Source organism: Sminthopsis crassicaudata, chromosome 2, assembly GCF_048593235.1.
Source record: "Sminthopsis crassicaudata isolate SCR6 chromosome 2, ASM4859323v1, whole genome shotgun sequence".
Classification (NCBI taxonomy): Eukaryota; Metazoa; Chordata; class Mammalia; order Dasyuromorphia; family Dasyuridae; genus Sminthopsis; species Sminthopsis crassicaudata.
Genome location: NC_133618.1, coordinates 221,899,516 through 221,909,861, shown reverse-complemented (window position 1 = coordinate 221,909,861; position 10,346 = coordinate 221,899,516). Strand labels below are relative to the sequence as shown.

The 10,346-nt window shown below is 39.2% G+C and overlaps 1 protein-coding gene across 1 annotated transcript in view; it reads left to right on the top strand.

Annotated features, from left to right (window-relative positions):
* The first annotated feature begins 390 nt into the window (after positions 1–390).
* Positions 391–10,346, top strand: part of LCLAT1 (lysocardiolipin acyltransferase 1) — a 115,340-nt gene continuing 105,384 nt past the window's right edge. Inside the window, 1 exon segment of the mRNA XM_074288253.1 lies at positions 391–757. The gene's annotated coding sequence lies outside the window, so the exon portion shown is untranslated.

Here is a 10,346-nt window from a genome sequence, read left to right as displayed (position 1 = left end):
GGATCCCGAAGGGTCAGACATGACTGAATCACCACGTGGGCCTTATTTAACGTTCGGACACTTCCGTCCCGGAGACACCTGAGTATGCGGACGTTCGGCTTTTGGGATGATAGTGAGTGTGCGCGTGCATCCTATTTCAATATTTATGAGGCTTCCAAGGAGGTGAAAGCTCTTTGGCCCGCGGGCTCCCAGAGGAGGTTTCCTTCCATTAGTATAGGAAAGGAGATTCGCTCGGTTCCTTTAAGAGCGTCCGCCTACAGCTCTGAAGCGAGACTCAGGAAAGACTGGGGCGTTTGGGGACCCGGACAATCCCGTATTAAAAGGATTGTCTTGCGTCACGCTCCTCCCCAGCCAATCAGAATGGAATCTCGAGGCACGCATTACTAAGGCGACGGGAGAGACGCCTCTCGGTGAGGAGTGAACGAACCGCAGTTTCGCCCTGGAGGTTGTGACCCCTCGCGGCTTCCTTATCTCGCCCACTCCTCCCGGTAGCCCAGGTAACAGGCCTCTAGTCCTTCCAGAATCCGCTAGCTGGAAGGGAGGTCGGAGCTGTCAAGTGCTCACGGGGACGACGAAGATGGCGGCGGGAAAGGCGGCGGTCGGGGGGACCCCCTTCTCGACAGCCGGGAAACTATAACATGAACCCTTCTCCGCCCGCCGCGTCCCAGGCCCAGGAACTCTGACCCCGCACGGCCGCGGGCCCCGAATAACGGGCGAAATAGGTGTCGTGGTGCTGGTGGTGACATCACCCGCTCAGGTGAGGGAATGCGCAGGGCAGGGGGTGGAGGGGACCGGGCGGATTATCCGCGGGAGCGATGTTTATAAACACTGAGTGGGGCCGCGGGCGAGGCGGCGTCCGGTACCCTCCTGGCGAGGGCTGTCCAAACGCGGAAGAGCTGCCAACCGGAAAGAGATGAATGCTCCCGGCTCCTTATCTTGCTCCAGACTTGCGGATCGATGGAGCACGCTGGGCCTGGCTTGTTGCAACTGGGCGTGGTTACCTGCACTTTGCCCTTCCGCCCGCCCCTCTGCCTGCTAAAATTCCTTGCCGACTCAAGTTCTTGTGTCGTAGAGCTTCTGGAAGCCTTGGCCCGGTCCCTTAGCTGTGATGGCTCTTTTCCTCTCCAAACTAGCATTCCCGTTCAACTCGCATTTTTTTAAGCTTCAATGGTGCCAGGCTCTGTACTAGAGGCCGAGGCCACAGGTCTGAGACCCGGCGTCTACCCGGCGGGAGCTTACTTTCTTTTGGAAACGGGAAGTTCCCCCCCCATCCCGGTAGAAATTGTAAATTTCGCGAGGGCGGGAGTGTCCGTTCTGTCACTGCTCCTCGGTCTAGCGCGGACTTCCTGCACGTGGGCACGCAGGGGTTTGATGAATTTGGTTGCATGGATTTAATTGGAAGCTTCTCTCTGTTTTCGAATGAGATGAGTAGGATTCTGTGGAAGATTATATTCATTTTAAACTGCCTGAGCTGAAGGGCTATGGAAAATTATACAATTATACAAGTTCACATATGTAAGGGGGAAAGGATGGGTACGCAGGAAAAAAACAAAAACAAAAAAACCTGAGGGGATTGGTGCACCGCGAGGTCCATGAGTCAACATTGTGATTTAATGTAATCTTGCTTTAGAGTTAGGAGTGCGCCGGGGACGTGGTGTCTGGCTAGAGTAAGGCATGGTGACTGGAGGGCTTGGTGGCGGGCCTGGCGTTTGGGAAGCAGGGCAACCAGTGCCCTACAAGGCTTCCGACTCTTTATGGGAATGGATTGGAGAATGGTATTTTGAGAAGAAAAGACCTTTTAGTAGAATGTAATACTTAAAGATAACTATGGAGAGGTTAGACTTGATGTTCTAAACTTGGCAAGGATCTAAATCTGTGGGTTGAACTTGCAAATAGGCAGATTTAAAATTTAGACTTAATGTCAGAATTCCCCAACAATTAGCGCTCTTAGCAGACTGGGTTACCTTAGGAGGGGTAGATTCTCTTTTGCTGGAGGTGTTCATGCAAAACATTAGATGATTGACCAATAAATAAGCATCTTGTTAAACACCTGGCGGGTGTAACTCACTGCAATAGGAATACAGAAACAAAATTGGAAAAGATCACCGAAGTTGATTGTATGGTGGATTGTTATTTAGGGCTGGCTTGGACTAAATGGATTTTGAAATCTCTTTAAAGCCTCGTATTTGAGTGACTTAGCCTGTTGAAATGCATAATTTATTTAAGAGCTGGGTCACTTAGTGTGACATCAGGTGAACTTTTTTGGGTGGGCCTTAAATGGGGACACTGTTTCTCTGTTGATGGAGTTGTGGATTGATTCCCCACCTTGGAAAGCCCTGGGAATTATGCTAAAAGATAACTAAAACGTCCATACCATTTGATCCTGCTGATAGTAATATACTCCAAGTAGGTCAAAGTCATGAAGAAAACTCTTCCATCAGAGTGAAGAAAAAACATTTATATGAGCACTGTTAGTGGTAACAAGGGATAAAGGGGGGAAAAGGTAGCCACTAATTGGAATAATTAACCAAAACATTGTAGATTAGTATAATGGTATGTTCCTGGGCCATAAAAATGGATATATGTAAAGAGATTAATCAGTGGAATTAGTATTAGATAGACCGAAGACAGAACCAAATAAACCTAATAGTAAAGCGAAAAGCGCAGAGATCCCTGTTACTGACATCAGAACTATTTGATAGAAACTATTGGGATAATTGGTCAGCAGTTTGGCAAAAGTTTAAACCAATGCCTCACAAGATTACTTCTATGTAGACACATGACCTAGACATAAAAGGTCATATCATAAGCAAATTCCAGAGCCATAAAATATGTCGGGTTTTGCCTCCCAAGATCTCAAAACAACATTTGAAATATTGTTCCTTTTCTGGGAGCTGAGTCTCAGATCCTTCTCTTGAAGTAACTATGCTGAAGCCCTCACATGACCGATGAAATCCAGGTCTAGATCCCCCCAGGTCAGAATGACAAACAGCTCTGTGAGAGAGCCACTTGAACTATGCTTTTTTCACTGTGATGTCCTATCTGGTCCATGTACTCTGATTTTCAAAAAGGGAAGAAAAATATAGTCTAAAAAATCATGTCAGTGAATTTGACTTAGAATTTGACAGTTCTAGAATCTAAAGGGATGGTTGGGGAACAGTGAGAAAAGGAAACCTTAATCAGTATAAACCTGTGATCCTGTAACAGCCACATATCTGTATCAATAAGTTATACCAGCCTAACCTCATTTCTCTTTTGATAGGATTACTAAATTAATACTATTGATTAGGGAATCCGTAGACATGTCATATCCAAATCTTAGTAAAGAATTTCAATTTCCCATGCCAACCTCATTCAAGATGAAAGGATCTGAACTAAGTTGATATTAGCAATAGGAACATTCAAAAGCACTGGTATGACTAGGTTTATAGAAAAGTTATGGCTGTAGATCAACTTAGAAGCTTTCTGAGGGAGTGACCCAGAGGTCTATACTTGTCTCTCTGCTTTTTATAATTTTTAACAATGACTTAGTTGAAAGTTTACTTAAGGTGATTGTCAAATTTATAAACAATACATGCATTATTAGAAGGAATAGGCAACATGTTGAATGACATAGGATCTGAAAAGATCTTGATACATTAGAGTGATAGGCAAAATATAATATGACATTTAATATCAAATCTTTTGCTTATATATTTTTTAAAAACTCATCTTTACAAGTATAGTAGGAGCACTGTAACTAGATAACATTTTATTTGGAAAAAAAAGATTTGTATTTCTTAGTGGAAACAAGTTTAGAATTGAGTTAATATTTCTGACTTTGAAAACAACAACAAAAAAGTCAACGTCATCTTAGACTACCTTGCAGGATATAATGTTTAGAATGAGAGAGATATACTCTGTTCTGGTCAGAGAAATGTCAAATTTGACATTTTAGGAAAGATATTGAAAAACTGGAGTGTGTCCAAAGAAAGATAGTATCTTAGACCATCTGGTCAGAAAATAATTGGTTGAGGGAATTGGAGATGATTAACGCAGATAAAAGAAGATTTATTGTGGGACGCAGAATTATCATTTTAGAGCTGAAAAGGGGTCTTAAGAGGTCACCTAGTACAATCAGTTCTCTTATAGTATTTGAAAAGTTGTCTAGTGGAAAAAGAATTAGAATTATTCTGCTTGTCTCCTGAGGGCAGAGCTAGGAAAAGTCTTCAGAATTTGGAGAGACAGATTTTGACCTGATGCGAGGTGCAATTTCCTAAAAGTTAGTATTATCCACAAATGGAATTATCTGTTTTAGAAGGTAATAGGGAGGAGGGAAAGTTTTTTTTTTTTCCAGTTAGGTTTCCTTTATGCTCTTGGTGTATAAAAGGAGACTTGTTGGCAGTATCAGAAATGAGGATTCTACTTTAGACCTAAGTTTAATTAGATTCTCTCAGAAGTCTTTTCCAATTCTAAGGATCTGTGATTCTGTATTATTAGTGATTGTTGAAGTCATTATAATAGATGAAGTCTAAAAGTGTAGAATTTGAAAGCAGATGGTTGAGAATAAAACATTAGTTCATATCCATTTATTTTTTTCCAATCATTCAACTCTTTGTGACCCCATTTGAGATTTTATTTTATTTTATTTTTTTTTAGCATTTGCCAATGAGATTTGCCACTTTCACTTTATAGATACGAAAACTGAGTCAAACAGGGTTGAACGACTTGCTCAGGTTCAGAAGTGTCAGACTGGATTTGAACTCAGAAAGATAGAAGTCTTTCACTCCAAACCTGGCATTTTATCTACTGTGTCACCTAGCTACCTTTCCACATTTAGAATTAGGAATTAATTCAGTTGAAAAGAGAAAGCAGTGTAGCTTATGAAAAAACAGGACTATGTATCAAGAAATCCAGTGAAATAAATTTTCAGAGTTAGCTCTTTGTTGAATACCACAGGACTTCTGAGGTCCTTTCTTCATAGGGAGCCCTCATGATGCGTGGTGTGATGGTGTTGAATATTGCAAAGAAGTCAGGAAAAGGAGAATTAAGGACTTTCAAATTTATTAAATAACATTTACCCCGCCATTATCCTATCATTGGGTATATAGATTAGCTTTTGTCTTTCGCAGTTACAAACAAAACATCCATAAATAACCCTGTACCCATTTCCTTTACCCATTTCCTTTTTTATTTTTGTGATTATAATACTAGCAGAAGGATTCTTGGGTTACAGGGATTGAGTACCTCACATCTGAAGCTGCAGGATCTTGATGACTTTTCTTTCTGAAGAGTCTTTATGATGCAGGAACAGTATCCATGAACCTCTATTCAACTACCCTACTTTTTGCAAGATACAATGTTTCTGAAGGATTACTAGCTCATATAGTTTGCTTTTTTCTAGGGTTTGATGCCTTGGCTAGATGATCCAGTTTGTTTCTGAGCTGGGGTCAAGCTGTTCTGGAAGTTGTTGGAATGGGAAGGGCAGTTATTGTGTAGTGATTGACTGATGGGCTGGAAAGCTACTGCCAAGATTTGTTGGACAGGTAGTTTGGATGCTGGGTTGTTCAGAGTGCAATGTTTTCTCTGGTCACTTGAGCTAACTTTTTTATTAGTAGTCTGCCTTTTAATGCCTTTAGTTGATATCTTTGATGGAGGATACTGAGCTCTTTTTAAACTGGAGTACCACAGAAATCTTTCTGCTAAGGCAACAACCCGAACTTAGGATCAGTTAGAAGCTTCTTTCTTTGAATTTTGTTTGTCACCTATTGGTAGGATATGGAAGAAGTCTTGCTATTTCCATTTGACCTAGTCACTTCATTTTGAAGGTCACATTCTTCTATAAAGTCATTTTTAAGAATTCATTATGGTTTTTAGCTTTTTGTTCTTTAGCATTTGTAAGCTTTTGCCTTATTGATGGCTGTTATTAATTATTAAATAGATGAACTTGATTTGTACAGTTTTATAAAAGAAATATGAAATCCTATAAATGTTAAGAATGAATACCGGACAAAGAATTCAACTCCATTAGCAATTGGAAATGGCACTTTGCTCAGTAGACTTTTATCATGTTTAAAAACAACAACAAAACACCTGGGAATGCTTTCTAATCTCAGAGATGTGCTATGGTTTCTTCCAAAATTGATTTTAGAACCCAGAAAAAATAAATTCTCTATATTTTGACTGTTTCTAGGATTATTCTGCTTTACCTAGTCAAATTTTTGAGTGTCTAATAAACTACTTATTATTCTAAAAAAAAGCTTTAAGTCTGTGGCACTTTTGAATTTTCCCCCTCTTTAAAGTATTTTATATGAATTTATGCTATCAGTTTATTATAGTATTGTAAGAATTTGATTTCTTTTTTTTTTTGTCATAGCTGACATATGAGCATTCATAAAAATTTGGTAGGTCAGCTAGATATAAATGGAAGAAAATTAATCTGTGACTTATAGTGAGACTACAGTGTTCTTTCAGATTTTGAACATACATTTATAACTTGCTGCATTAGTAACAATCATGATGGAAGTAATTGGTGATTCCAAGGAACTGAGCGATTATGTAATGTGTTTTCCACATGAATCAGAAAAACTACTACTTGAATTCACTATAATTTTTGTGGAACTTTTGAAATCCTAAAAATGCAAGTTCCTAATATCCTAGGGACTAATGCTTATGAATGAGCATGAGTTTTTGTAATTAAAGTATGCTAATAAATTCTTTTTTTCCACTTATTTTCTTTGTAGTACATGTCTAGAGATGCAAAGTTTCTTGAATTTTTGAAATTGTAAAATATTTTTTTCCGTCCGTTTCAGTAAAAGATAGAAATTTGGTAGAAATGAAATCCATATAGTTTTTTTTAAGCATTCTTTTGAATGACTTTTAATAGTTTTATGAACAAAGTTTTTATATGTTTTTCATGTTTGATGAAGATTTTAGAAAGAGAACAGTTGGTTAAGAGGATAACATTAGAGAACAGGACTTGGATTCTGAACTACAAAGGGATTGACAAGTTCCTGGTCAGGGATGAAGTTTCTCTTACAAGGGCTGATAAGGATGTATTTGTCTGGAATCTTAAACTGAAGGGACTAGCAAATCTTTTAGAGTTAAGGAGTTGATAGTTCCACATTTGGGATAAGAAAGCATCTAGAAGAAGGCTTTGGGGATGATGAAAAGTCTTGACCCATGTCATATGAGGACCATTTGAAGGAACTGGGAATGTTTAACTCTGATGAGACTAAAGAGAGACTTGTTAGATCTCTTAAATTTATATGGTGCTTTAAGATTTGCAAAATGCTATACATATATTATCTCATTTAATCCTCACAACAACCCTATAGGATTAGTTCTATTATCCCTATTTAACAAATGAAAAAATTGGGGGCAGCTAGGTGGCGCAGTGGATAGAGCACCAGCCCTGAATTCAGGAGGACCCGAGTTCAAATCTGGTCTCATACACTTAACACTTCCTAGCTGTGTGACCCTGGGCAAGTCACTTAACCCCAGTCTCAGAAAAAAAAAAAAAGGTGAGAAAATTGAAGTTGAGAAGGGATTAATGTCTGTTCTGAGGGCCAATCTTGCATTATCAACTCCTATTGGATATTTTAGACTGGAATGTACCATGTATTCCTCACCCCATGTATTCATTGTCATTATCTTCTTGTTTCCACCTGATGATTTCTGAAACTGTCTCTCTATCTGTCTATCTCTCTATCTCTCTCTTTCTTTGGGGGGAATGCTTGAGAAACTCCTTGAACCATAGGAGAAGCTCTTTTCTGAAACCCTTCCCTAGGGAATCAAAATAAGTAGTTTCATTCTATTATCCTGGAAAAAACCAGCACCCCTCTTCCCTCCTTCCCCCTAATTGATAACACTCACTTATTACACTCTTTATGGAGTTGGAGATTAATCCACTCATTCAATTGGAAAATTTCTATTCAGTTCACAAAGATCTTGGTCTGATTTCAACTCAGACTGCCTCCAGCCTCTAGCCAAATTTTCAAATTATAAAAAGTGGCAACTTGGGGCACTTCTTTGCAGAGGTATAAAGCAGGAATTAGACCAGTCCAAGGGATCTCCCTCGGCATAGCTGCTTGGGAGGACCCTCTGCCAGCTGAGACGACAGTCTCTTTTCAGTGTTAATCCTTCTGTCTTGCTCACCTATTTATTTGTCTAACAGGACTACACGCCTCTTTACTTCTGTTGGGATTTCTCTTGCTAGGAACTTTACCTTACCTCTGAGAAAGTCAGTCTTCCTAGCAATGACTGACTTCTCAGTTCCAACAATAAACTTCTTTTTGCCAACTTTTTGGGTTCGTAAATTCTTTTACAAAGGACCTGTACCAACCAGAAGGTTTTCCCACAACTCTCTGCTCTATGCCGAATGTCATCACACCCATAATTTCTCATATCCATCTCTTTCGCTCAAGTCACTTGTTATTGCCTTAGTTTAGGCTCTCATTATAATTTTCACTTAAGTATTTCAGTACCTTTCTAATTGATCTCCTTTCTCAGGTCTCTCCCCTTGTTAGTCTATACTCCATACAGCTATCATCAGATTTTCCTAAAACACAGATTCAGGCTGCAGTGGCTTTTCTTTATATCTAGAATCAAATCTATGCTCTCAATCATTGAAAGCCCTTTACAAATAGTCTCCAACCAACTTTTTTAGCATTATTTTGATTACTCCTCTTCACACCCAAGCAAATTGGCCTTTTTTTGTCCCTCACACCTGACTTTTGATCTCCTGCCTTTGCTTTAAATTAATTTTTTCCTTATCTCCTCATCATAGAATCTCTAGTTTCCTTTCAAAGCTTTATTTAGTCATCACCTTTTACATAATAACTTTTCTGATCTTACAGTTGCTAGTGTCTCCTCTTCATAGTTATCTCATTTATTTTGTATAGTTTTTACCATTTGTGTGTGTGTGTGTGTGTGTGTGTGTGTGTGTGTGTGTGTGTGTGTGTGTGTGTGTGACCTTTGATAGGAATGTAAGTTCCTTAAGGAGATGGATTTTTTTATTTATATTTTATATCTTTGTATCCCCCCCTGTGCCTATCATATTCCCTGGTACATAAGTACTTAATAGATGCTTGTTGATTGAGTGTTGCCTGAAGTCATGCTCAGGTTTCCCCATTCTTAAAATCAAACTAAATCATTTGTTTGCTTCTGACACACCTAACCCATTTCTTTAGTGAAATTGCTCTCTCAGAAGTTAGCAGTGACCTTTAAGCCACTGCATTTGATGACCTTTTAATCTTCTTTCAGCATACATTTGTTTTGCAATTTCCATTCATGTTGGAAATGCATTAGTTAAAAGATTATTGCCTAATTCTTTTCCCGCTCTGATGAGGGCCAGCCAGTGGTGTAATAAGTAAAGTGCCAGGCCAGAAGTCTGGAAGATTTAACCTTCCTGAGATAAAATCTGTCTTCATGCTAATTAGTTATATGATTGGGTAAGTCACTTTACCATTTGCCTCACTTTCTTATCTTTAAAATGATCAAGAGAAGAGAAATGGCAATCGACTTCAGTATCTTTACCAAGAAAACCCCAAATGAAATCACAAAGAACCAGACCCAGTTAAAACAAGTGAAAACAAGCCTGTCTGATGTCATTGTCCTTTTCCTCATACTCTCTAAACATGGGTACTCCTGGCCTCTTCTGTTCCTCTACTCTCCATAATTTGACCAGTTTTCATGGGTTCAGTTTTCATTATTTTGCAGATAATTTACTATTTCTAAGTGCTTTTATGATTGAATCCAGTGCCATATCTTCAACTCTGTATTGAAAGTACAACTATATTTTGTGGCTTATAGTTCAAGACCCTTTGTTATCATTGTTACTTCATTTTCTTTCTTTGCTTTGCCGTCATTTGTCAAGTCTTATTGATGCCTCCTCTTCTTCCTCTAACATCTATTTTTTCCCTCTCCATTTACATCATTTTTACTGTAATTCAGGCTATCAATAATCCAGTAAACATTTTCCAGTGCCTGGCTCTGTGCTAAGTGCTGGAGATACAAATAAGAGGAAAGAAAGACCATCCCAGCATTCAGGGAGTTAAACACTTATGGGGAAAGACAAAATAATAAAAGATTTGGGGTAGGGAAGGGAGTGAAGAAACCTAACCTTGAGGCAGGTAGTCAACTCTGAGAAGTCCCTCAGTAGTGCAGCAAGGTGTGAAATGGGGAGATGTCTGAGCTGAACTCTCTTCTTAAATGGACCTTTGGCTTTCATGACTTCTCTAAACTGAGACTCAGGGATGAGGTGGAGTCCTAAAGCTAATGTAATTTTACTGAACTGTTGGATTAATGATTTAATTGGTCTGCCTACTTTCAGTTTCCCCCATCTGTACTCCACAATTGCCCACAAT